The sequence below is a fragment of the Nannospalax galili genome, unplaced genomic scaffold (genome assembly GCF_000622305.1).
Source record: "Nannospalax galili isolate Female #2095 unplaced genomic scaffold, S.galili_v1.0 scaffold43, whole genome shotgun sequence".
In the NCBI taxonomy this organism is placed as follows: Eukaryota; Metazoa; Chordata; class Mammalia; order Rodentia; family Spalacidae; genus Nannospalax; species Nannospalax galili.
In genome coordinates this window covers 3,147,718-3,175,337 of record NW_008353342.1, presented here as the reverse complement: position 1 = coordinate 3,175,337, position 27,620 = coordinate 3,147,718, and the positions used below count along the sequence as shown (strand labels likewise).

The 27,620-nt window shown below is 45.8% G+C and overlaps 1 non-coding gene across 1 annotated transcript; it reads right to left on the bottom strand.

Moving 5' to 3' along the window:
* Positions 1-2,594: 2,594 nt before the first annotated feature.
* Positions 2,595-2,699, bottom strand: LOC115067251. Its single transcript, XR_003846678.1, has one exon. It is a non-coding gene; the product is annotated as a U6 spliceosomal RNA (small nuclear RNA).
* Positions 2,700-27,620: the final 24,921 nt, after the last annotated feature.

Genomic DNA, 27,620 nt, shown 5'->3' with positions numbered 1-27,620 from the left:
TGGTCTTTTTGAGACAGGGTCTCCCTGTAGCCTCAGGTGTCCTGGAACTCAGTACGTAGACCAGGCTGGCCTTGAATTATTTTTTTTTAAATATATTTAAAATGATTTGAGAATTTCATACATGACCGCATAACTGCACTATATTTGCATCATTTCCACCTCCTCCCTCTCCCCTCCCACCTCCTCTCAACTTCATCACTTCTTATATACTTACTATTATTATACATGTATGTGTGTGCATATGTGTATAACCTATTGAATCCAATCAGTGTTGCTCATATGTACATGTGTTTAGGGCTGACCACTCAGGATTGGATAGCCTCTTTAGAGGTTTGTCTCTGGAGAAAACTGATTCTCCCTCCCTCAGCAGGCATTGATTTCCTGTAGCTCTTCATCTAGGGGAGGGACCTTGTGAGGTTTTCCCCATCTACATTGACATGTAACTGGTGCTGTCATTGTGTGGGCAACCATATTGCTGAGATTTCATGGGAGCAGTTTGCTTGTCATGTCTGGAAGACACTGTCTTGCAGCATGTGTTCTGATCCTCTTACAGTCTGTCTGGTTCTTTTTCCTCTAAATTCCCTCAGCTTTAGGTATAGTGGTTATGTTGTAGATGTACCAATGGGGGCTGGACACCCCACAGTCACATATTCTTTGCATTGATGAGTTGTGGATCTCTGTAGTAGCCTTTGTCTGCTGCAAAAAGAAGTTTCTTTATCTGGGTGTGGTGGCCCATATCCCAGCACTCAGGAGGCAGAGGCAGGTGGATCTCTGTGAGTTTGAGGCCAGCCTGACCTACAAAGCAAGCTCCAGGTCAGCCAGGGTTGTGTAGTGTGATGGTCTGAATGAAAATGTCCCTCATAGGCTCCAAGTATTTGGACATTTTGTCCCCAGCTGATGGTGCTGTTTTGGGAGGTCTTAGAAGGTGTGGCTATCCTGGAGGAAGCACGTCACTGGGGGTGGGCTTAGAGAATTCTTAAGCCTTGCTAGATCTCCAGTTGGTCTCTTGCTTCCTGTGGCTGTGTGATGATGTGAGAGTTGAGCTTCTGCTTCTCCAGCCACCTCCAGCCACCTCCAGCCACCTCCAGCCACCATGCCTCCCTGCCATGAGGGACTGTAATTCCCCTGGAACCGTAAGCTCAAATAAAGTCTTCTTTCTATAAATTGCTTGGGTCAGTGTTTCTATCATAGCAACAGAAAAGTGACTAATACACATAGTGTGACCCTGTCTCAACTCCACCAAAGAATTTTAATGAGGTGTGAGAGCTACACTTATCTGTGGGCATAAGGGTAAGTATATAGACTACAGCTAGAAGCTATATTGATTTTGAAATGATAGTGGTAGGTTCTCCTCTAGAGTCTATGGCCTCTGCAGTCATGGGTTCTACTGTACCAGGCATGAGCTCCCTCCAATTGAGCTTGCCTTGAATCTAATTAGACAGATGTTAGTTACCACTATTGCACCATTGCCAGGCTTGTCATTGTTGAGGTTCATAGGCTTTACAACTGGGTAGGGCTATTGGTTGCTTTTCCCCATTGGCAGCTTGCATAGCCCCTTCTGATATTATGAGAGCTGATCCTCACGGAGGAGGCTTCTAGGTTAGCTCCAGCTCAATTCCTCTAAGTGCTGTGCCTGAAGTATGTGGTGTCTTCAGCAACAGTGTCTTTACCTTAAAGTTCTGGGAGGCAACTAGGGGCAATGGCAGTAGCCTATATTGTTTTGGGGGATCTCTTGGATCCCACTGGCCAACAATTGAAAGGGAGGTGTCCCTTGCCTAGCACTGGGGCTTTTATTAAGTAGTCCATGACTCCTGGGGGGAGAATTATCATTATCACCCCCTATGGTGCAAATCCATTTAAACTAATATACATGTATGTACACACATACAACATGTGTGTGTATTTAAGTAAACATAAAATAACGTGTTTCCCTATGGAAACATCCTTAGTGTTATTTATCTCTTCTCCCTCCCTCTCCCCTCCCTCTTTTCCCTTCTCCCTCTCCGTCCCCCTCTCCCTTTGAATTCCCATCCTTCTCCCCTCCCTAGTGAAGTTCTTCACCCCACTCTTCCTCTTTCCCCCTTCATAGCACCTGTGTCCTATTATCTCCTCCTCTCAGGCTCCTTCTCCCCCATCCCCATGGTCCCTTTCTACTTTTCTGGCCTCTGCAGTTATTTCAAGTTATATACCTACAGCCAAGGATTTGGGACTAGGAATCACAAATAATAGAAAATCACTAAGAATCTCAGTGTATGGCTTTCTGGGTCTGGGTTACCTTACTGAATAATATTTTCCAGTTCCATCCATGTGCCTACAAATTTCATATTTAATTTTTCTTTATAGCTGAATAGAATTTTATTGTGTATATGGACCACATTTTCATTATCCATTCATCAGTTGAGTGGTTTAGGTTGTTTCTATCTCCTAGCTATTATGAAAAGAGACCATGGCTGAATGAGTATCTCTGTAGTAGGACATCAAGTTCATTGGGTATATGCCAAGGAGTGGTGTAGCTGGGTCGAGTGGTAGATCTATTTCTAGCTTTTTGAGAATGCTCTATTCTGATTTCCATAGTGGCTATACCAGTTTGAAAAAAACATATGGAATGCTTCACAATTTTTCTTGTCACCCCTGCACAGGGGTCATGCTAACCTTCTCTATTATTCCAGTTTTAGTTTTTATGCTGCCCAAATGAGCACTGTTGCTCAATTTTTTGAGATAGAATCTCATGTATCCCAGGCTGGCCTGCAACTCATTATGCAGCCAAGGATGACCTTGAACTCTGATCCTCTGGCTTCTACCTCTCAAGTACTGAGATTACAGATATATAACACCATGTCTAGATTCTCCATGCCTCAATAACCATAGAAAACTCTACAAATGAATGTACCACAAAGTTGCTAAGGAGTGATAGAAATTTGGAAATAGTTGCAAGCTAAAGAATGTTCATACCTGGTATGAGTCCCTATAGACTCATACATTCCATACATACATTCCATCTTACAAGACAATGGAAGGGTTAAAAAAGGTTAGAGATGAATAACACTCAAATGGACCTACAAGGCATAGACACCTGCTCTAGAAAGAACAGACAGAGGCCTCAGGCACCAGGACAGAATGCTGTGCTCGATGCTCTAGAAGGTGCTGCTGATAAAACCTTGAACAACCTCCTACATGGGAAGGTTTGTCTGTATCACTGGATGAATGACCTCAGCTGTCAGATGGAGTGACCCATGGAAAACAAACTGAAATCTAGTACAGTTACAGCCACCCCAAAAGAGAACCTCCAGCAAATAGGGACCAAAGGATTTACTCAACAGATACACTCACAAATACACACTAAATCCATGTACTAATCCAAAAACCTGGAATTTAAAGGGTTCCTGAACCCAGAACTTTTGAATGCTGACACGAAGCTGGAAGTGGAAAATTCCATACTGTGAACCTGACTTAACACACAAAGTTATTCAAAGATTGTATAAAATTGCCTCTAAGCTATGTGTGTGAGGTATATTTATTTTTGTTTGTTTTTCTTGCTTTTGATTTGCTGAGACAGTGTCTCACTCTGCAGCCCAGGATAGCTTTGAACTGTGATCCTCCTACCTCAACTGTGTGGATTTGCTTCCACATCCTGCATCTAAGGTATATTTAAAATGTGAACAGATAGTCTGGCATGGTGGTGCACCCCTTTAATCCCAGCACTGGGGAGGTAGAGGTAGGGAGTCTCTGTGAGATCCAGGCAAGTCTGGTCTACACAGTGAGCTCCAGGCCAGCTGGGGCTACAGGGAGACCCTTTCTCAAAAAGCCAAAAACTAGGGTTAGAGAGATGGCTCAGCGGTTAAGAGCACTGGCTATTCTTGCAGAGGACCCAGGTTCAATTCCCAGTACCCACATGATGGCTAACAACTGTCCATAATTCCAGTTTCAGGGGATCTGACACTGTCTTCTGACCTCCTTGGGCATTGCATGACACAAGTGCACACACATATGTGTATGCAAAACATTCATACACATAAAATATAAAAAAATTAAAAAGACCCCAAACTAAAAAATAGATAAATTAAAAAAAAATGTAGACAGATGTTAGTGTGTGTGTGTGTATGTGTGCGTGTGCATGTGCGTGCGTGTGTGTGTGTGTGTGTGTGTGTGTGTGTTGCTAGGGATTAAACTCAGAACCTTAAGAATGTTAGGCAAGTATTCTTCCACTGAGCTATAGACCCAACTCAAATTTCATGTTTAGATTTTTGTCCCATCCCCAGATGTCTTATCTCATATGTGTAAATGTTCAAAAATATGGAAAAAAATCTGAAATCTGAAACACTTTTGGTCCCAAGTATTTTCAATAAGGGACACTTGACCTATATAGAGATGTATTGTTGTATTATTTGTAAAATTGTATTACATTTTTATTTGTGTGCATGGTGTGTGTGTGTGTGTGTGTGCGCGCGCGCGCGCTACAGTGCCCTTAAGGAGATTAGAAGACAACTTTCTGGAATTGGTTTTTTTTTTTCCTTCCACTATGTGGGTTCCGGGGATCCAACTCAGATTCACCAGGCTTGGTAGCAAGTATCTTAACCTGCTTAGCTATCTCACCAGCTCTTGCTGTAGTATTTGTAGTTACAAAATAGTGGAAATCAGATAACATATTGATAAAGAATAGTTGTATAAGAGACGTGATCTAGGAATAGACAGGAACTGATAGGGGAGAGAGTGAAGCTCCATTATCTCTCCTGTAAGAAATGAGAGAAACCTTTTTATGAACAGTTTCCAGATAGATGCATAGAGACCTGTAATTACCTCTGAGTCTCAGGTAGAAGGGATTGAGAACGGCATCACTAATAACATTACCTAATCTGTTTGCACACTAGCCTATGCGCTTTGCCTAGACTAACCCAGCTCATCTTCACGGCATGTTTCTAAAGTGGGTTTTATGTTCCCTGATTTACAGACAAAGAAACTGAGGCAGCTGGACTTTGATTAACTTGCCTGTAGTCACTGCACTCGCAAGCAGAAGAGCTGAATTTGAGCCAGGAAGCGGTGCTAGAGTCTGTGAGCCTTTATTTGTTTGTTTGTTTTATGAGACAGAGTCTTTGGGTGATCTGGAACTCTCTCTATGTAGATCAGACTGGCCTCAAACTCACAGAGATCTGTCTGCTGCTGCTTCCAGAGTGCTGGGATTAAAGGAATGAGCCACTACACCCAGCCAGTCTGTGTTTTTAACCATTACATTGTAAGGTTTACTTTACTTGTTTTTTATTGTATATCCCATTAGACTGTCAAAAAAATTTTTAAGTATCACTTTTAGTTCAGAAAACTAGTCAAGCAGGGCATGGTGGTTCATGGAAAGCTAAAGCTGGAGGATGACTATGAGTTTGGGGCCATCCTAGACTCAAACCCTGTCTCATTAACAACAGCAACAACAAAAACTAAAAGTATGGGGCTGGAGAGATGGCTCAGCAGTTAAGAGTACTAGCTGTTCTTGCAGAAGACCGGGGTTCAATTCCCAGCATCCATATGGCCACTAACAACCGTCTGTAACTCCAATTTCGGCAGAATCCAATTCCTTCTTCTGACCCCCAAGGGCATTGAATGACACAGGTGCACTTACACACATGCAGGTGATATACTCATGCACATGAATTAAAAAAAACAAAACAAAAACTAAACGTAGGAGAATCAGAGCAAGGGTTGCAGGTTGGAGTAAAACCCGACATGCATGAAGTCCTGGGATTTCACGTTATACTTATCTTCCCTTCTTATTAGAACCCAAGAACAGTCCTTGGAAACAAGTCCCAGAGAGGGACAGGCCCATGCTGGGTGCAGGGCCAGTGGCAGGAGGAGCCAGTATGGCCACGGCTTGCTGTGTCCCACAGTCTGGATGGCACCCTGTAGACAGGGGCTGACTGCACCCACAGGCTGCAGCCCACTTCTTTATTACAACTCTCAATCTTACTGTTTCTATCCAGCTGCAAAACATTTAAAACTTTGCTTTAGCTTTAATTAGCAAATTTATCCTTGACGCTACTATCACATTGTGTGTGTGTGTGTGTGTGTGTGTGTGTGTGTGTGTTTATGTGTGTATATGGGTTCCCTCACTGAACCTTGCTCTCACTGATTTGGTTAGACTGGCTAGCCAGAAAGCCATAGGCATCCTCCTGCCTCTGCCTCCCGAACGCTGCTGTGATAGGTGTGCACTGCTGTGCCTGGCTTCTGTGTGGGTTCTGAGGATCTGAAGCCAAGACTTCAAGCTTGCGTAGCAAGCAGTTTACCAACCGAGCCGTCACTGCAGCCTTACTGTTACTTTTAAAAAGTCACAAACGTGTTTTTCCTGCAATATGAAAGCAATCTTCTTCCTTTGTGCTGTGGTTAACTTTAATTACATGCTTGACTGCATTAAGAAACACCCAGAGGGCCTGGAGAGAAGTCCCAGTGGGTAAGAATGCTTGCTGTGAAAGCAAGGGGACCTGAGTTCAAATCCTCAGCACCTACATAAAAAAAGACGGGCATGGTTATTCATGCCTGTAACTGCAATGCTGGGGGGACAGGCAGAAACAGGTAATCCTAGGAGCTGGCTGGCCAGCTAGCTTAGCCTACACAGTGGACTTCAGGTTCAGTGAGAAATCAGACCTCAAAAAGTAAGATGGACAGAGATAGACAAGATATCTTATGTCTTCCTCTGGTCTCTGAATGCCTTGGCACACACACACAACATACTCCCATCTGTGCACACAGCTATACACGTAGACATACACACACACACACACACACACACACACACGTACACACATAGAGAAACAGATGAAGCATTAATAGAAACAGGAGTATCTATGAGGCCATTTTCAAGGGGGTTTATCTGAGGAGGAAAGACCCATCCTTTATGTGGGAATATGGGTGACTGGGGTCCTGGGCTAAATAAAAAGGGGAGAAAAAGAAAGCCAGCCTGGCACTGCACTCTCCTCTTTTCTGCCTCCTGGTCAGTGCTAAGGATGTAGTCACTCCTTTCCCACCACAATGGACTGATGACATTCTCCTGACTATCCAGATATTTGGGCATACTTCAGGTGTAGATAGTCACGAACTTGGTAAACCAACCAGATGTCAGAATAGAGCAGAAGAGGATCATAGTGTGTACATCACCAATTGTGGGTCACGACCACACAGCTCTGTGACTCAGGCATGCGGAGCCAGAGAAGAAACATGGTTTTTCTATGGCTGGCTGCTGTCTTCATGGCTTGAAATATAATGGAGCCAAATGCAGAATCCCTGGGCTTGGATCTTAGATGGGCTCCTTCTTTTTCATCCTGAGCAGGTGGGCATTGGAGATCCCATTGACCTAAATAGGGATGTCTCTGGAAGAACTAAGTTTCAAGAAGAAGACAAAGAAAAGAGCTCTGTTTGGTCTTGTTCAGTTTAAACTGCTTACTGAACATTCAAATAGAAAAGTAAAGTGTAGTTGCAAATGTTATGGCTCTAGACAAATATTAATATTTGAGAGATAAAGCTTTAGAATTGGACGTGGGCACACATAACAGACAATCTCAAGTATCAGTGTTTAGGCAAGCCCAGAGTTTATCTCTTGCTCCCTTCATGGTGATCTGGAGGTAGGTGACTCAAGGCTGACTTGGGGGCTCTGCGGTCTCATCAAAGACACAAGTGTGGCTCCTTCTGCCTTGTCATCCTCTGGGTGTGACTGTCTGCCACCAAGGCTACCCCATGGTCCATTGTGAGCCAGGGTACACGCACCATTACTTGTAGCTTCCAGAAGGTAGGAAGAGGCCACCCCTCAGGATGAGGTGCCTCCTTTCATCCCATTGTCCAGACTTAATTACAGGACTGCATGGGAAGGCAGTGGATGTAAACTCTCTAGAGAGTTCGGTACTACCTCAGTCCACTCACCACTGGCTTTCAGGGCAATAGGCAGTCACTGCTATGGACAGTCGTTAGTATGTAAACTGTGCTTATAGCCATGGCCCTGGTAATGGCATGGTCAGAGAGAGGCCAGTCACAGGCCAATCGCATCAGTGTGATGTGCCTGGAGAACACAAACATGCAGAGCATCAGAGCGTGGCTTGGTTTCCAGCTGCCATGTTGGTTTATTCCTGGGCCTTATGTTTTTGGGGACCTGGTTTTCCCTTTTCCCTCTGACCCACTTTGTGCTCATCCAACCTTGTTTGTTTTTACGCACTCTTAAGAAACCTTTCCAGAACAAGTAACAAAGCAAACAAATATTTGACTCATCTTCCTCAGCCATAACAGGGAAAGAAGAGAGGCGAAAGGGAGAAAGAGGCAGAGGAAGGGAGAAACAGGGGAACCTGGGTGGGGTGGGCGTGGGTGCTTCTTTGTCAAGCAGGGCACTGTGCCACGCTGTACTGTGATGCATCATACCTGAACAGATGGAAACTCAGATTGAGACTCAAGGCTTCTCTCTAGTTCTCTATGTCCTTGGTCTGTGCTGAGATCACCAGGTGTAGCATCAGGGTGGGAGTGAAGATTAGATGGGTGCAGGCAGCTGCTGTCGGCAAAGGAAACACATTTTTCTTGGTTTCCTGTGACTGGTGGCTGGTGTCCCATGAAAGAACTTCTTACCAATGAAAACAGAAGTTAGGTCCCCATATATAATTACATAGAGACTCTTGGATGTCTCTGGGAATGGCTGGAATAGGGTTTGAGGGTTTCTGGTTCATGTCTGGAATCATTCCACAGACCCAGAAAGATGCTGGGAGATTTGTTCATGACTCATCCCGACACTCAATGTTTGTCTTTAGTGCCTTCAGTGCTACTGCTGGATGTTTGGCCACCGGGGTATCGTGTTTGAATTCTGTCACTCAGACAGCCTGACCAGTTGACGCAAGTACCCTGGGGCTCAGAGCATCCACGGAAATGAGCATGCAAGATACAAGTATCTGACAGAATCTGCTTTCTCCAAGCCTCTAGTTCATCCAAAGAAAAAAAGCCTGCACCAAAACAGGTGAGTCTCTGCAGTGCTGTGGTGAGATGGTAGGAAGGTGTCTGTGGCCCGTACAGCGTTCCACCCAGCTAGTGGACAGTGTGCTGACTCCATCTCCATGCTTCCTCTCGCCCAGCATCCATGGAGAGAAGACTGGCTACGGTGCAAGCCTTGGCTTCTGCTGGTGCCCCACATCTCACCTGCCACAGAGCAAGGCTCTGAGAGCTGTGTGTAGGAAGCATATGAGGAGTGCATCTGTTGCAGGGAAGGGGGAGGCCTGGGAAAGCACAGGGCAGTCATGCTGGAGGGAGTTCCAGTGGCAGCCTTGACCAGTCCCCCAGGAACACTGGAGTGAAAATGGTCCTCCTGAGTTGGACCATGGGCTGGAGTGGCACTCAGTGGGAGCGGATATGCTTAGCTTGTGTAAGGGCCTGGGTTCCCTTCCCAGCCACACACACACACACACACACACACACACACACACACACACACACAGAGTAAGGAAAGCCACTCTGCTCAGGCCAGTTACTAGATGTTGGCCTCCTTGGAAGGGTGAGTCTGAGCTGAGGTGACAGCTGCAAGAGATGAGGGGCTGTTTGGCCACCAGTGTCCACCACGGCGGGACAATAGGCCTGTTATTGAAGAGGGATCTTGAAGGAGGCTTATCATCGCTGCCATGATGTTGCTCTAAGCCTGACTTTTCAAAACCCAATTTTTCTTTCAAGATTGTCCCTGCTATTAAGCTTAATCAGGAGTTCTACAGTATGTAATATTTGAAGGCAAGGAAAAAAATTCAGTCCACTGTTAGGAGCCATAGGCCTTGGGACCTTCCGTCACTGATGACTACAAAGTGATTATGCTCTTTTTGAGAAAGGATTTCATAGAGCTCAAGCTGGCCTGGAACTTGCTATATAGCCAAGGATGGACTTGAATTTCCTATCCTCCTGTCTCCACCTCCCCTCCACCTCCTAAATGCTGTATTATAGGTGTGTGCTGCTGCGTCTAGTTTATGCTGTGCTGGGAAATCCAGGGCCTTGTGCAAGCACTTTACTGAGCTATACCTCCAGACTCAAAGGGAGGATATATTTAAATTCTTATGTTTGCTGTAATTTTGACTGATATGTGTTCTTTCCTTAACAGAATTCATAAAAGAATGAGGCAGGTGAGATGGCTCAACTGTTAAGTGTACCTACCACCAAGCCTGATAACCTAAGTTTGACCCCTGGAACCCACATGGTGGTTTTACTCTTTTTTTGCATGTGTTCATGTGGGTATGTGTGTGTTTTCATGTGTGTAAAGGTGCACATGCAGGTACATGTGTACATGTATGTACATGTGTGTGGAGGCCTGAGGTTGACACTGGGTGTTTTCTGTCACTGCTCTCTATTTATTGACACAGGTCTGTCACTTGAACTCGAAGCTTACCAATTCCGCTAGACTACCAAGCTTGCCTTTGGGGTCCTTCTGTCTCTATCTCTTTAGTAGTAGGATTATGGGGGCCACTACACCTGCCTTTGTTTTTTATGTGTGTACTGGGGATCCAAACTCTGATCTGCCGGCTTGCAATACAAGTGCTTTATCCACTGAAACATTTCCCCAGTGCTCCATTTTTACTTCTTAAAAGATCCATCTTAAAACCTTTCAGTGTGTTCATTTTTTCTATGATGAAAGTAGCAAATGTATTTAAAGGTAGAAATGATAGTATAGTGAAACCCCTTTACATGGGCATCTGATGCCATTCTACACCACATTCTTTTCTAAAACTATAGGCTTTAAAAACTTAACCATGATATATACTGTTACCATGCAGTAATTCCTGATGTCAGGGGCTGAGATGTAGCTCAGTGGTAAAGTGCTCACCCAGCATGCATTAGACCCTGGACTCTATCACCAATGTGTCTCCCCATAGTTGCCCCCAAAATTTGTCATCCCTATTTTCTTTTCTACATCTAACATTTATTTAGTTAGCAACAATTTCTATCACACAAGCTGACAGGAACCATTGGAATCTTAAGGATACACACATGTTCCTATGCTGTTTTTGAGAACAGTACTCATTACAGCACATAGAGTCTCCTAGACTTTTCTCTACATGGAGCCAAACAGGTTTCAATAGCTTATGAAGGAACAGTAGCCTCGGTGGCTGCATTAGATACTCTTCTCATGGCTGTGACAAAACACGTGACAAAAGCTAGTTAAGGAAGGGTTTATTTTTGGCTCACAGTTTGAAGGAACACAGTCCATCATGGGGGGGAATAATGACAGGGGAGGTATGAGGTGGCTGGCCACATTGTGTGTGTAGTTAGGAAGCAGAGAGATGAATGCTGGCACTCAGCTGGTTTCCTCCTTTTTTCCTTTTTATTCAACTTGGGACCCACAACCCGTGGGATGGTGCCACTTACATTCAGGATGGGTCTTCTCTACCTCAGTTAAGCCTTCCTGGAAACACTCTCACAGATATACAGAGAGGTGTGTCTCCTGGGTGATTCTAAATCTGATCAAGTTGACAATAAGACAATCACAGTGGCCAAAGAGCAACAAGGCTATGCTTGCTGGTGACTCAGTTAGGGCAGAGGGCATCGGGGGCAGGGTGCACATTTGGGTGCACAAGCCTATTCTGAAAGCAATTATGTCTGGGAAAGCTTTACCGTGAATCTTGTATTTTATTCAAAGTCAAGGGTGGAAATGAAGTCAAAGTGGTGTTTCTTGTGCTTCTTCAAATATAAGCACATTAAGATAGCATCTAGCCACTGAAATTCATTATGATAGGTTTGTTAATGCATCACCTCACTTTGCATTTATTCAAATCAATGCAAATGCTTGTTTCAGCTTCAGGATTATGTCTGGAACCTAATTTGAAAAATGCCCTCTTTCCATCAGCATGCTGGTCAGGAGTCCCCCTCCCCCCAGAAGACCAATGATGATGACTTATCCTCACTACAGCTCTGTTATGGAGAGCTATTACTCCTCCCAAGCTAGGAGAGAGGGCATTGTGGAGGTCAGAGCTTGGGCTCAAAGTCTGACTGTCTGAGGTTGAATCTCTGCTCTGCCACTCACTACTGCATCAATTTGTATCTGTTTGTGGGGTCGTTTTCATCTCACTTCATCTCTGAGTTACAATTTTCCTTTTGAATTTAGTTCATTCTAAGTGGGAGCCAGATCAGATCTACACATTGCTTTGGTTCATTGTATCTAATTCTCTTAAACTAGAGATGTCTGCCTTTCTCCTGTAAGCTGTTGATTGATGACAGAAGCTGGGTCTTTTGCCCTGGAGAATACCTGGTGTTCTGGGTTGGTCTGTTTCCTTTTGTGACATTATTTACTGTCTTCTTTTAGTCCCTGCCCTCATGGGTGGAGCCAATTTGGTTTGCATTCACCTGCATCGATGAGGAAGACTTTCTGAGTAGTCCCAGGCCCTTCTTCCATCCTGTTAGCAAGTATGTGCTGTCATTTTGAGCACTTGGTGTGCTGCTCAGGCGGGCTACCTTCAGGGAGAGGTGGTCAGAGCCAGAGCAGAGCACTGGAGAATCTAGAAGGCTTTCATGGATGGCTCAGGCTTCAGTCAGCCCCTTCATTAACAGCCGCACAATGTTGTATTTAGAACTCAATGTCTTTTGCCGTTGACTAGCTAAGTTCCCTTCATGCTGTGAAATTTGTCTTATCAAGGAGGGCTATTGGATCACTGTTAAACACAGGCACATATAGACGGCTGCACAAGTTGCTTAATGTGTTGTAACTGCTTAGTTTAGAGTATGAGTAAAGACTGAGTGCTCTACCATAGTTAATTGCAATGGTGTCCAAAAATGTTTGGGTGTTGTTTGCTAGGGATGAGATTTGATGACGATGATGATGATGATGATGATGATGATGAAATCCTGAGCTTTTATGTCATCAATGTGTTTCAAGAAAGTACATTCAAGCATCCTTTTTATGCATCTTCAATGCATGAGGGTCCTCTTTTGTGTGGTTCACTGCTTTCTCATGTGATCCTTTGTCTTTAATGGTCTCCTTGCATTTAGCCCAATAAGATGCCTCAGGTTGGCTTTGTATCCCCTGCCCTCGAGTTGAAAGCAGCCATTTCTCCAAATGTCCCTGCTTCTTTTTGTGGCATCTGCAGATTAGATTTTTAAAGAACAAAATACATAAAGAGTTATATCTATCAGGCGCTATTCCTACTCCTTATCCCCAAAGCCTCCCACACAATGGCTCTGTGTATTCCAAAGGAAGGGAATAGATGGTGTTTTGTGGTCTCCTTATAAAGACTCCTGTATGCCAAATGTGTAAATAATTTTATTCTTGGTATTTTTCTAATGCAGCTGTGAGTCTGAGACCTGATAGACATAGAGATGCAAGCCAAGGTCTGTGCTAAGCAAGAAGACATGTGAGAATACAGGCTGCAGGGAGGTGGAGATCAAGGAACAGAGACTGTCATGGAAAAGGAGCTCCAGCTCTGAGCATGTGTCAACCTGAGCACTGTCCCTGGAAATGTTCCTCCTTGGAAGGAGAACACAGCTTGCAGAGGGAGTCCCAAGAGACAGAGAGGGAGGGAGGGGGGGTCCCTAACTAAGATCAGCTGAGGATACTCAAATCAGCAACAAGGGGACAAGCACAGACAGATCCCCTCCTGTCTATGACTTAGAGAGGTCTACTATAATTTGGAAAGACACATGAGCAGGTCTGATGAATAAACAAGTGGATGTTTATGCCAATTGCCCTTGAGCTTCAGCAAAGGGAAACTTGTACAAGTTTTGAGTATCAAGAAACCAATCACTGATTGAGACTTTGAACCACTTGGTGCTTGAACCCCAAAGACAGCCCTTCTAAGAGGATTCATTTTGGCTCATAGTTTTTAAGGTCCAGTAGTTGCTTAGTCCCATTGCTTCAAGCCAAAGTAAGGAAGAGCATCAATACAGAGCGGGCACAGGGTCTTGTGGTGGCAGGGAACATAGAGTGGAAGGGGCAGGGGACATGGTGTCTTTCCAGAGCATGACCCAATAACCTACTCTAACCAGGCCTCACCTCTGGTTTCTGTCGCCTCCCAACAGTGCCCTCAAATTGTAAACCCATTAATGGATTGATCCTTTAGAGGTCATTTTAGATACAAGCCATAAAAATGAATAAGACAAGAGAAAGATGTAATTTCCCCATTCAGGCCCCACTCGGCACAGCAGATTGCTGTTCAGAATAATCAGCATTTTGCTCTGCTCTTCATCTTTGCATTGGGGTGGGAAGAGGCCTTCCTTGTGGGCTGGGGACTCACAGAGTCGAAGGATTGAGGGTCTGGCTAAACTTGTGCTCTGGGCTCTGGTCCAGCCGCTGAGCAGCACTGTTCAATTAGCAGCTCTCCTTTGTAAACCATGTGGTCCACAGCATACTCTGAGTTGTTGCCATCCAAATAATTTTTATTTGGGCAGTCAGTGCTCAGAGTTCTGCAAGTCATTTCCCTTGCTTCAGACCATACAAGGTTAGGGCTTGTGTCTGCTTCTCTGTAAGGTTCAGAGTGCTTCGTTCTGTCACATGGAGTTCAAAGGCACTCAGGGGAAGAAATGAAGGGAAATAAAACCAAGCAGAAAGTGTGGGGGAAAGTGGGGAAAGTGGCAGGGGGAAATCTCTGGGTTCTCTCTGGGAGTTTATCCAGGTAGGTTTGATGACATGTTCCCCTCCCAAAGCCCATGTTCAGGCAGAGCCCTAATATATCAAACAGACAGGGAGCTGGCACAGGCCCCTCCGAATGACCTGCTGATGTCAGTTCATGCCTGTCTTGACAGTCTCTTTCCTAGAGGCACAAAAGCAAGTGTGTGATGGCTTTTGTGATAAGCATGCTTGGGGTGTGCTGACTTGCAAGCGTCATGTTTGGGATTGAGATGCCCCTAAGGGTTATAGCATCCTAAACAGCTTCACCCACAAAGCTTGCCTGGCTGGATGTGGCGATCCGGGCACTTCTGTTTCCTTCTCCTGTCCTACTCTCCTCTTCTTCTCAGCTTTCTCCCACTAGAAGAATCCCAGTTGTGATGGAGGCAACTTAGCCACTGTTGGCTGACTGGCAGAGATGGGTGGGGCCGAGATCTTACCTCAAGATCTCTTCAGAGAGGGGATGTCTCATCCTCTTTGTTCCAACAGGAATAGACTACAACTTTGTTGTTTTCTTTGCTGAAACAAGGTCTCGCCGTGTACCCAGGTTGTCCTTGAACTCACCGTCCTTCTGCCTCAGCCTTCTAATTGTTGGGATCCCAGGTGTGAACCTCTATGCCCAGTTTGGGAGTAGATTACACTTTTTTGTTTTTGCTTTTTCTTGAGACAGGGTCTCACTTTGTAGACCAGGCTGACCTCAAACTCACAGAGATCTGCCTGCCTCTGTTTCCTGAGTGCTAGAATTAAAGGCATGTGCCACCAGCCTGGCTAGATTACTTTTGTAGACTACTGGGAAGTCTTTTTGAGACAGGGTCCTCCTGTAATCCCAGCTGACCTGGAATTTGATACATAAACCAGACTGGCCTTGAACTCACAGAGATCTGCCTACCTCTGCCTCCTGAGTGCTGGGATTAAAGGTGTGCACCATCACGCTTGGCTCTGGGAAAGGATCTTTACCATAAATGCATACAGTGCAGCTGGGGAAGGCTTCTTCTCTGCAACTCTACTTTGGCCCTCATTGTGCCTGGAAGTGGAATTAAGATGTAGCAGCCATCAGCCCATCTGTTGCATCTTGGGGCTGTCAGACTGTAGCCCCTGGTAAGGTGCTGAGCTGGGGGCATCTAGTAAACACAGGAGGCAGGGACAGTGGTCAGAGTCCTCACTTCCTCTGGTGCCAGGCACAACCTTGTGTCCCCTGTGGGATTTGCTGTCTCCTAATACCTCCTCTATATGACCTCCTTCTCTGAATTCCTCTATCCCACCTCCTCCATCTGAATTCCTCCATCTGATCTCCTCCATCTGACTTGCTCCATCTGACCTGCTCCATCTGAACTCTTCTATCCGACCTCCTCCATCTGACTTGCTCCATCTAACCTCCTCCATCTGACCTGCTCCATTTGACCTGTTTCTCTTCCTGGCCCACCTCTACTGTTTCCTCCAAAAATGCTGTGATGGGGAGATGCTGGGGCTACCAAAGAAACAGAGGTAGATATGGTTATTTCAGAAGGTAGCAGGTGCAATAAATATAAAATGGAGAAACGTGATGGATTTGGCTAGTTTGATCCAGAAAGGATTACATTATGAGAACATATTGTGTATATTAAACCTGAGTGTTGGGATTGAAGTGGCTGTAAATATGGGGGGAAATGTGTGGCAGGTGTAAAGGTCCTGAGACAGCAAAGAACTGGTATTAAGCAGGTGGGGGTGAGATTCCATGTGTTTTAGGAAGCATCTGTGTGTGCAGTGGAGGAGGCAGACTGCTCAGGAGATGAGATGAGGGGTGTGGATTTGCAGGGGACCAGTGGCCACACCCCTTGGACTATCCGTGTGGCCGGCCGTGGGTGGGGGGTGGGGGGTGGGGGGTGAAGACTCAGGATTCCACTGGGAATGATGGCATCTGAAACGAAAACAAAAAGAAACTTCCTCTCAGTCTTCCTCTCCCTCCCCTTTCCCTTTCCTTTGTCTTCTTCCCATCTTTGCCATCGTTCTTACTTTTCCCTCCATCTCACCTTCCTCCCCACCCCTACCCACCTCCTCTTCTCCCTTTTTAAGGGAATGCTGTCATACACTGAGAATAATAGGTTTAGGGAAAAATCAAAAGCTGTATTTGGGCTTAGGCCACAACAAAACTCTAAGTCACCTTTGTAGAAATGAAGGCAGATACTCCCTGTAGAGAAGATCCTGTCCCATGGTGTGGATGGAGCCTGGCCACACCTTAGCCAGCCCAACAGGGGCTGGATTTCAGGCCCTCTGACCGCTTGTCTGGCTGCCTTTGGGCAGTCTGCTATGAGCCCACTCTGGGCCATACTGAGGCTTATGTTAGTTCAACCCACATAGAAATGACCATAGATAGCTGAGTACATGGCTCTGAATTTTGGTGAAAAATCAAGGATATAGGGGCTGGAGAGATGGCTCATTGGTTAAGAGCACTGGCTGCTCTTGCAGAGGACCCAGGTTCAATTCCCAGCACCCACATGATGGTTAATATCTGTCTATAACTCCAGTTCCAGGGGTATCCTGGAACTGACTTCCATAGGCACTGCATGACACAGGTGCACTTACATACATTCAGACAATACACTCATACACATAAAATAAAAATAAAATATTTTTTTAAAAAAAATCAAGGCTAGAGATATAAATTCAGGAGCCATGATAACATACAGCACTCAGGATTGGGATATTGGCTGGAAGTCCTGGGATGTGTGAATGAGCCTGCAAAAAACCTGAGAATGAAGCTTGGGACATTTCATGCATCCAAGAAGCTGCAAAGAGCTATTGGAAGGATGAGAGGGGTAACCAGGTGAGGAAGAGTCCAGCATCAGGAGGAAATGACTGTTGCACACAGTGGAAATGAACTGTGGGTGCATCTGGGAGCCTGAGCACGGTAAGGGTGAGTAGTGGTAGATTTGATTAGGAGGATGGAGGTTGTGGGATGCAGGACTCTGGCAAGGTGGGGGAGGGGGAGGCTGAACAGAATGGCTGGGGAGTGAGAAAGTGGAGGAATCACTGTGTGTGTGTGTGTGTGTGTGTGTGTGTGTGTGTGTGTGTGTGTGTGTGTAAAGGAGAAATGGGCATACACAGACTCTTTAAAGGTGGGTGATCTTTAAACAGATGCTGTTCTCATAGGCAAGAGTGATGGAGGAGAGAGGGAGAAACTGAATACACTGGGGTCAGAGAAGGCTGCAGGGCAATGCTGCAGGATAGATGGGGGAAGAGAGACAGTCAGAGAGAGACAGAGACAGAGATGTAGCAACTGGTCCCAGGCCAGGCAGCCCAGTGTAGATGGAGAACACTGGGCACGGAGGGCACAGCCTCCCACCACTGGTCCATAGGTTAGGAAAGAGGCCGACTAACACTGGGAGGGAATTTGAGGTATGAGCACAGGAGTGGAGAAGACAGGCAAGAAGCAGAGATTGCAGAGGATGTGAAGAGAAATGGAGTGGCATTGTGGGGACACTGTATGGACTCAGTGCAGATTTGGGGGTCCCTGTCCCCCAGCTCCATAACTGTGAGTGCTGGGTAAGCAGACAGAAGGTTCAACTAGAGAAAAGGCCAGGAAGAGAAGGGAAGGGGGGAGAGAGGCGGAGAGAGAAAGAAAGAGCAGGAGGACTGGAGCAAACCTAGAATAATATGATAATTTTTCAGAAAAATAAGTCTTTCTGAGCTCAGTCACAAGTAATGGGACAGCTATGTGACTAAAGCACATTCACATGCATGCACACACACACACACATGCACTCCTATAAATGTGATAAGCAAAAACCACGCAGCAGAAAGAGGCAAGGAGCCACAGATGGCTGTTCCCAAGAGGATAGCAGATGGCCAATATTTCCTATTGCTAAGGTATTAGAAATGCAAATTATGACAACAATATGCCAATTAGATCAGCCGAGGTTGGAAACACACTGAGAATTGCTGTTGCCCTGTGATTGTCAGAATTTCAATTGGCACAACCTTTCTAACTGGTAATTTGGTGAAATCTGAGGTCATCTCCTGTTACACAGCAATTCCTCTTTGATATGCAAATCAAGCATGCAAAGCCATATGCTCAAATGCTCTGCTATTTATTTATTTATTTATTTATTTATTTATCTATGTCTGTGTGTATATGTGCACATGTGCATGCAGGGGCCCATAGAGGTCAGAAGAGGGCGTTGGATTCCCTGGAGCTGAAGTTACAGGTAGTTGTGAGCCACTGGTCACGGTCCTCTGTAAGAGCAGCAAGCTCTTAACTAGTGAGACATTTCTCTAGCTCTATGGTGTTTATTTTAGTAAACACACACACACACACACACACACACACACACACAGAGCTATTTCCACACTCAACTTACTCAACGGTTACATAAGTTATGGTAAACTATAAAATACATGAAAATTTAATAAAAAAACATTAAAACATTGAGGTTTCTATGGCCTAAATGTTTCCTAAAACTCCTGTGTTGATACATAGTTGCCAGTGCAATACCACTTAGAGGCAGTGCCTTCAGCCATAGTCATTTCTCATAAAGGGCTGGAAGAAACCAGAATCTTCTTTGCTGTTGTCCCTTGGCCATGAGAGAACACAGAGTTCAAAGTGAATCTGCCTTGGATTGTGGTTGACCTATCAGATGTCATGTCCTTAAAGAAAACTCACTGTTCCTCTCCTGGCCACTATCACATGCCAGTATCTTCTCAGCTAGGGCTGGAGCACTGTGCCCACCTCCCTTCCATGCTGAGATTTTGTTTGGCTTGAGTTTGAGCAGGTCTTTCTTGTGCCTGCTGTCATGACTGCTGTGAGTTTATATGTGGTAGTGTCAGGTTCTCTGGAAAACACTGTTTCCTGGTAGTCATTCACCATCTCTGGCTTTGACAGTCTTTCTATCCCTCTTCCAAGATCCCTGAGCCTTGAAGTAGGGGTGTAATAGAGGTGTCTCATGTGCACCCACCTGGCAAGGCCCATCTGTATTTTACATGTCCTCTAGTTAAACTCCCAGCACATTAATGGCTGAAGAACCAGCCTCAGAGGTAAAGGATTTAGTTGCTGTGGTTTTTTTCACCTCTGGGTTTACTGTTCTTCCTGCTTTTTTAGTGCCTAATTAGAGGCTTTAAAGATGCTTCATGAGAACGGGCCAGAAGGATTGGCATTGATCATCTGCAAATTTTGCCAGCAAGACTTTCAGAGGGTGTGTATGAGGGTGTGCATGTGTGTTTACATGTATTCGTGTGTGAGTACAGGCATGTGTGGAGGGTCAAATACAACCACAGGTACCAGCTCTCCCCTTGAGACAGGGTCTCTCTTATTTGACACCAGGCAAGCGGGCCCATGAACTTCTAGTGATTCTTTCATCTTTGCCTCCCATCTTACCATAGGAGAGCTGGGATTACAGGCACATGCTACTGTCCCCAGCTTAAAGTGGGTTCTGGAGACTTGAACTCAGGTCTTCGCACTTGTGTGGCAAGTGCTTTACCCACTGAGCCATCCAAGTCTTAAGTGTCTGAGTTCTCAGGCTGTGGCTGGTCCTCCATGCTAACTGTGGCCTTGCTTGGCTCAGCTGCCATGGTTGGTCAGGAAAAAGGCCTTTAGCCCCTTCTGGGGAGGGCTCAGTGTGCTGGCTCTGCACTCTCTTCAGCCTGTACCTGAAGCAAGACTGGGCAGCCTAAGAAACCACTGGGGGAGAGAGAGTCCATCTGTGAAGCAGCTCAGAGCCCAGTGCAGCTGCCAGGGACAAAAAAGGCTGCAGTCTGGCCTTGCGCTGCTGGCCGGCATCACTAAAGCCCATGAAATCAGCCTCCACCAGCCAGCTCCTCACAGGCCGGCCAAGGCGGCCTCCACAGGGCTGTCTGCGATTATGATTGAGGGGCCCTGGTTGGAGCAGTGGAAAACAAGATCCGGATTCCAAGTCCAAACCATAGTAGGGAGGCTCCAGCGGTGCTGGCGCATGCTGTTCTCAGACACATTCTGAAGCTGGCCTTCATTCCTCTGAGCAAGCCCAGGTTAGCATGTGCTTGGGTGCCAGGGAGGCAGGATGAATTGGCTGAAGGGCAGGTCTGTAATGAACCACAGGGATACCATGACTCTGTCAGATGAGGAGCACAGAAAAGAGATCAGCCCCCTTTTGCCTCTCTTGTTAGCCCATCCCAGACTCCTAGCATCCTTTCACCTTTTAGTCTGAAATAGATCTAAGCTGTGCTATGATTTTTCTGTCTAGCTATAGAAACTTGAGTTGGTGACTGGGACAGACAGTACTGTGAGAATGAGGTTCCAAAGACACAGCCTCCCCACCGTCTTGAACTGTCCGATGGACTTCTGCCAGTCTGTCTGAAATAACGGGAATAAGTAGAAGCCCATATTAATCGTGTCCAAGGTCACTGAATAAAGTTGCAATTTGATAAACAGGTAAAATACTATTTCAACTTGGGGAAGTTGCTGGGGTTCAGGAGTGCGTAGAAACACATCAAATGCAAATTCTAGCTGCTTCATGTCTAAGGCTTATAGACATGTCCATCTGGGTGCAGACCAAGATAGGCTCAGGGCTCAGCTGTAGGCTAAAGCTGCAAATGATTCAGTCCGTGGACTCTCAGTCACTCAGCTGTGCAGACCCTTGGTAATGGGTGAAAACTCAGTTCAATAGTTCTCTAGAGAGCAACACCCTGATTATTGCTCTTCATCGTTGAGGAGCAAATCACTGTTAGAAGCATGGAGGATTCTCTTTCTTTTTACTTTGGAAATGAGGAAATCAGGTGTGTGATCCTGGGGCAACGAGAAAAAGGTACCTGTCTTCAGGGTGAGAGGTATACTGATAGAGCCATGGACCAGGGAGCCAGGGCAGCTAGCAGAGCACAACTCTGGTGCTTATTAGCTAGGAGGTCTTGTGTGCAAAGCATGCCTTTTGAGGCTCAGCTTCTTTAGCTGTCAAGTGGGAATAGCATGTATGTTAGTCAGTTTTCTGTTACTATGACAAAATACCCAAAGGACCAAAATACCTAAGTAAGCAAAGGTTCTAATTTTTTCAAAGTCACAAATTGAAAGAAATAGGGGATAAAGCACTGCAATTTGGTGACAATGAAATTTAGATTCACAAATAACAGACCAGCCTTAGAATGAGACCTAGTAAAATGACTCAGATTTCCTGGATCATGGTTTTTAAAAAAATTAAATTACATTTTTAAATGTGTGTGTGTGTGTACATTTGGGCTTGCCACAAGATGCAAGTGGATGTCAGGGGACAACTTACAGGAGTTGATTCTCTTTCTACCATGTTGGTTCTAGGGATTGAACTCAGGTCCTCAGGCTTGACAACAAGCGTCTTTACCCACTGAGTCATCTCGACAGCCCAATTAGAAAAATTGTTTTCCCTGTATTGTACTTTAAGGGCATTAAACCAGAGAATGCTTAACAAGGCCTGCTCTATTAGGTGACCAAAGGACAGTTAAATGAAACCCACGCAAGCAGTTCACACATGGTTTTCCAATCTTTACAAATGAAAGGAATTTCCATAAAGCCAATGTGTTTACTATGCCTCTGCTATCAGACCAACTCACAATCACTGTAAAAAGATTATTTATGATCCAATAGCTCCTCTTGTTTGCTACATAGATGATGTCATCTTGCAGTATTGTTCCACTAAATCACATTTGCCCCACTTTATTGCATTTGTTATCAAGCCTGTGGCTCAGGCAAAAAAAGTCCTATAAAAAACAGCCCAGAAGGTAATAAATAATGTGAAATTCCAGCCTCCTCTGGGCTTAAAGTTCTTTTTCCAGCTGCCTCCACCCCTGGCTCAGAGGAGAAGCCCCCTCCGCCTGTTCCCTCAGACATTCTTGGTAGAAGTTTTTGTCATGGCGAAGTAAGGTAACATTGCCATTGCTACAGGGCCTTGTAGGAGTACCAAGTCCCTTGTGTTAGTTTGCTTTCTGTTACTATAATGAAATACCTGAGGCTGGGTTTGTTTATTTATTTTTAGACAGGTTCTCCCTATAGTCCCACTTGGCCTGGAACTTGCTATGTAGACCAGGCTGGCCTTAATCTCACAGAGATCCCCCTACCTCTACTTCCTGAGTGGTGAGATTAAATACATGGGTCACCATGCCCGGCATTTGGGTACTTTATTAAAGAAAAAGGATTCATTCAGCTCACAGTCCTGGAGGATCAAGAGCATTTGCCCAGCTTCTTCTTGGCCCTGGTGAGGTCCTCATGGGAGATGGAATCGCAACCGTGACAGCATGTGCCAGGGGGAAAGCTGATATGGTGAGACAGGAAGTCAGAGTAAAGGAAGTGGCCAACTCTTTATGGCAGCCCTCTTGAAAGAACCAACCAAGGTCTCTTGAGAACATTAATTCTTTCTGTGGGCAGTGCCTCCACTGCCCACTGCCCACTAGGCCCCACTTCTTAAATGTCCCACCACTCCTTGAAAGGGTCACACAGGAGCCTGAGCGCCTAATATATAAATCATCAGGTCAGGGGATGGACCATGTCCCAACTCAGCAGGAAGACTTGGGGCTGGACCCAGTGAGTGCTCCTGCTTGCATTTCCAGCACTCATTCCTCCTCCTTTGGAGGTAGCATTCTGACCTGGGGAAGGGGTAGAATTCCTGCTCCTCTAGGAGACCGCACCTCAAAGCTCCAAGGGTCCTGTAGTTAAGGGACATCATTGACACAAGTTAGACTGCGAGCTCTTCATAATGCCATCTCTGGGATTTGTATCACAGCCCCTGCTTGTGTCTGGGAAGAAAGAAACAGAGGGATGAAGACAGAGCCATTGGTGTTTATTCATCCGATAAGCCTTGCCCAGCCTTTGAAACCCAGAGAAAGGCCTGGTTCTAAGATTCTGTAAATTCCTGCCAGTGCTTCCAGTGAATTCCCTTTGAGGAAGAACTGACTTTATCTTGCCTGTTACTGTCAATGCACTAGAAGTCCAAACTCTGAAGCTGCCACTTTGAAGTTATGTGGTCTTGAACAACTTGCACCCCCCAACCGCGAAACACATAACATCTGTCCTACAGCCTCACAAACTAGCCTATGTGAAATCCCCAACCTGGAGAGAGACACAGAGGAAGTGGATGCATTCCCACACCCTTCAGAGGCTCTGCAACACTTGTGTCTTGTGTGGATCCCATTGCAACTGTAGGAAGAAATTGTGTGGGGGACTTGAGGGATGGCTTGGCAATTAAGACCACTGACTGCTGTTTCAGAGGACCCGGGTTCGATTCCCAGCACCCACATGGTGGCAAAAGCTGTTCTTAACTCCAGTTCTAGGGGATCTGATGCCCTCTTCTGACCTCCACAGGCACTGCAGGACATGGTACACCTACCTACATGCAGGTAATATACTCATGCACATAAAATAATAAATAATAAATAATAAAAAGGAAAGAGCCTGTGTGGGGATACTCCCACTCTGGAGAAACCAATAGTCAGCAGTTACCCTGTTCCCTCCTCTCTCTAGAGGAATCCGAGGTGAACCCTTAGTTGCCCTACAAACTTCCTCATGCTGTGGCTTTCCTTCTCTTCTCTGAGTCCATGCTTATTCAAAAATGCACTGTAATCCATTTACTATAAGCAAGAAGTCCCTTCAGCTCCCCTTTCAGCTCCTGGCAGCTCCAGGAAGTTTCTAGAAGGGGAAGCAGCTACACCACCCACTTCCTACTCTGTGTGGGACATTGTCCAGGGCCTGCTGTCTTCATAGAAGCTCTGTGGGGGACTAGGGAGATGAGGGTTCTGTACAGATAAAATTCACAACAGAATCCACAATGTTTCCCTGGTGCCAGTGTGCATCCTGGAGCTGAAGCACCTCACAGGCACCTGCTCTAGTTTTGCTTCTGTTACTGTGATAAAAGACTGACTGAAAGCAATTTAAGAGAGGAAGGGTTTCTTTTCTTTCACAATGCCAGGGCACAGTCCATTACTGCAGGGAAGTTGAAGAGGCAGGAGCTTGAGGCAGCTTGTTACATCATATCTACAGCTAGGAGAAGAGAGAAACGATACCTTTGTACTGCCTGTTGCTTGTTTTCTGTTGTCTTATCTAGGTCAGGAATCCATGCCTAGGGAATGGTGCCACCCACAGTGGGTTGGGTAATCCTACATTAATCAAGAGAATCCCCAGACATGCCCACAGGCCAACTGGTCTAGGCAACCCCTCATTCAGGCACTCTTTCCGGGTGCTTCTAGGTTGTGACAAGTTGTCATTTAAAACTAACCATCACAGCATCCTAAAGGCTTACTTTCCTTTCCTAACATTTATTCAGTTACTGAAGCACTCTATTCTGATTTAACAGCAGAGGATGAGACAAGGATACAGATGCCGATGTGTGAAAAATGGACCTGAAGCTTATGGTATGACACCATCCTATGATACTGTTGACTTTCGAAGATCCTTGCTCCACAGTGACAGACCATCTCAAGGGGCTGAGGCTGGGGCATTGGCTGGTACCTTCCTAGGTGGCTTGTTCACACACATGTCTACTAGGATCAGAGGCATCTAGAGGGCAGAGCCTGGACTGTCTGCTGTGAAACCCAGTGGGGCAGCCCTTGAAAGTGGTGCTCACAGCCTGGTGTTTAGATCCACACTCCGAGCCTCACTTCCTGGTAGGCATTGCCACGGGCTGACTCAAAGTCAAGGCAGGGGGTGTATTTCTCAAAGCCAAGACAGACATCTGGGCATTTGAGACCCCTTTAAAACTGGCTATCAAACAACTTCCTGGGGAAATTCTGGGTGGAAGCAAGAGAAGAATCTCAGAGAAACACAGGTTTTCTATATACATTTCTGCAGAGACCCTTCTGTGACCTCTGAATGCAGCTCCAAAGACTTCTCTGCTTCCTTTCAGCCTAGAGGAAAGGAAGGCTGGCCACACACTGCCTTCTCTGATAAGTACTGCAGAACCCTACTGAGAGGATGCTGTCTATACTTCCTAGCAAATAGAGAAACCTCAGTGAGGAGGAATGTTGATGGGGCTGGGTCTCATGCAAGTGTCAGTTGGGAGACACCAGCCTATGTTGTCCTTGACCTCTCTACTACACTGCTATCTGACTCTGACTTACCTAGTCTCACAAAAATCTGGAATTTAGAGCTTGATGGGCCCTACTCTATCTACAGCCTGAGCAGCCTGTTGTCTCTGTCACTTAATTGGTACAATCTGAACTTTTATCCTGTCATTGACTGGGCAAGCCCCAAATAAGCAAGCAAGGGTGAGACTGGAATGCCTGTACACATGCAGGAGCCTATCCATGTAGAGAGAGAGAGAGCCTGTCTACATACAGAGGAACACTGCACATGTGGAGGAGGAGGGAAGAATCCGGCTACATGCAGGAGGAGGCTGTCTGAGTACAGCCTGTCCTCATGCAGGAGTACATTTGAATGCAGATGGAGGCATGCAAGGGAGGGAAGACCCTATCTACATGCAGGAGTATTAGTGCAGATGCACCCTTTCCAGATGCAGAGCATCCCCACAGGTGGGTGGGCACAATGAAAGTTGTATTTCTGAAACCTTGCCTGGCCATGGCATATATAGCGTGTTGACATCCTACTTTAAACAGAGATGCTGAGAAGGGAAAAGTATTGGTAAGGGTGGGGAAAGATGTTAAAAACAGAAGTTTAAAAATAAAATTCAAAGCTCTGTTCCTGGGATTGAAGTTCCAGAGAGCTGACGCAATTAAAAAGTGAGGGATAGCATGGTATCTGAAGAGACCCTATGACACACAGAAGCACAGGGTTTTTGCCTGCTTACCAGGCTTCTCCTCTTAAGCTATTGAGATGCTGCTTAGAGCATGGCTGGTCAAAAGCCTGACTCTCCTCAGCTGTAGTGGAGGAAACTGGCTGGCAGATGCTACAAGCTATGTAGCTATGTTTTGCAGGAGTGCCAGTCAAAACTGGGAAAATGGATTAAACCATGACGTCTCCTTGAAGGTCCTCCTACCAGGCTTAAGCAAAGGAGAGCACAGAAGGGAATGTCTGGACACTTCAATAACTTCCTAGAGACACTTTTTCAAGTTGACACCTCTAGACTTTGGGGTGGTTTAAAATGATGCTGTGCCAATGACTGAGCTCACCCTGAAATGGCCTGGCATCTTCAGCTTTCTCTCCCAGGAGTGACTCACAGCCAGACTGCCATGTTGTGAGGAAGCCCAGGCTATCTACGTAGACGTGACATCTGAGAGACCGCTAAGGAAGTAAACTGCAGGAGAATCAAGGCTCTGGCTGCAGGACCCAAGAGCCATCTCAGCCAGTCCCAAGCTCTGTGACATTCCAACTGAGCCCCTAGACACCAGGGATAGAGGCAACCCACTCCCTCTGTGCCCTGTACACATTTTAATCTAAAGCTGTTTTGAGAAATGAGTCTCTCTTCACTGCTGAATTTTGGTCTGTCTCATCACATAACCTGAAGCAAGGGTCTAGCACATTGCTTTGGAATTAGAATAGTGAGTGTTTACTAATTCTTAGTACTTTGGAACTTCAGGAGAAAATAAGAAATAAAATTCCATTTTAACAGCCTGAGCAAATATAGAAGTGGTGATCTGTGAAGCTCTGGTACCCTGTCTTGGTAGAGAGCATCACCAAGGGGCAGCTGCTAAAAACAAAATTCTTGCAATGATCAGGAGGCAGGCATCTGACATTACTAACCCTGGAGCAAGAGCACAAACAGAGCCACACATACCAGAGCTCCTGCACTACTGGATCTCCAGTACTTACCAGCTAAATATCAGACTAACAACCTGCTAAATTCACACAAGGTGCTCCATCTTGCTGCTTTGAGAAGAGTACCCATTTGTAATGACCTTGAATGCTGGGTTCAGATGCAGAATTCTCTACTTTGAGGATTTCCAGGCTGGAACCCAATGTTGAGGCACCAGGCCCTGGTTCCTGGCCTTTGCTCGGGCTTTTTTTTTTTTTTTCCTAACTGCTGGGGCTAGAGGCCTTGGTTATGCTCAGGTATGTTTGTGAGCACGTGCCAGCATGGGCATCACGATGCTGGGGGCCTATGCCATGATGGTATGAATATCTTGCTACCCCAGAAATGTGACAAGGAGTGTGACTTAGCTATGGGGACTTCTTATTTCAGGG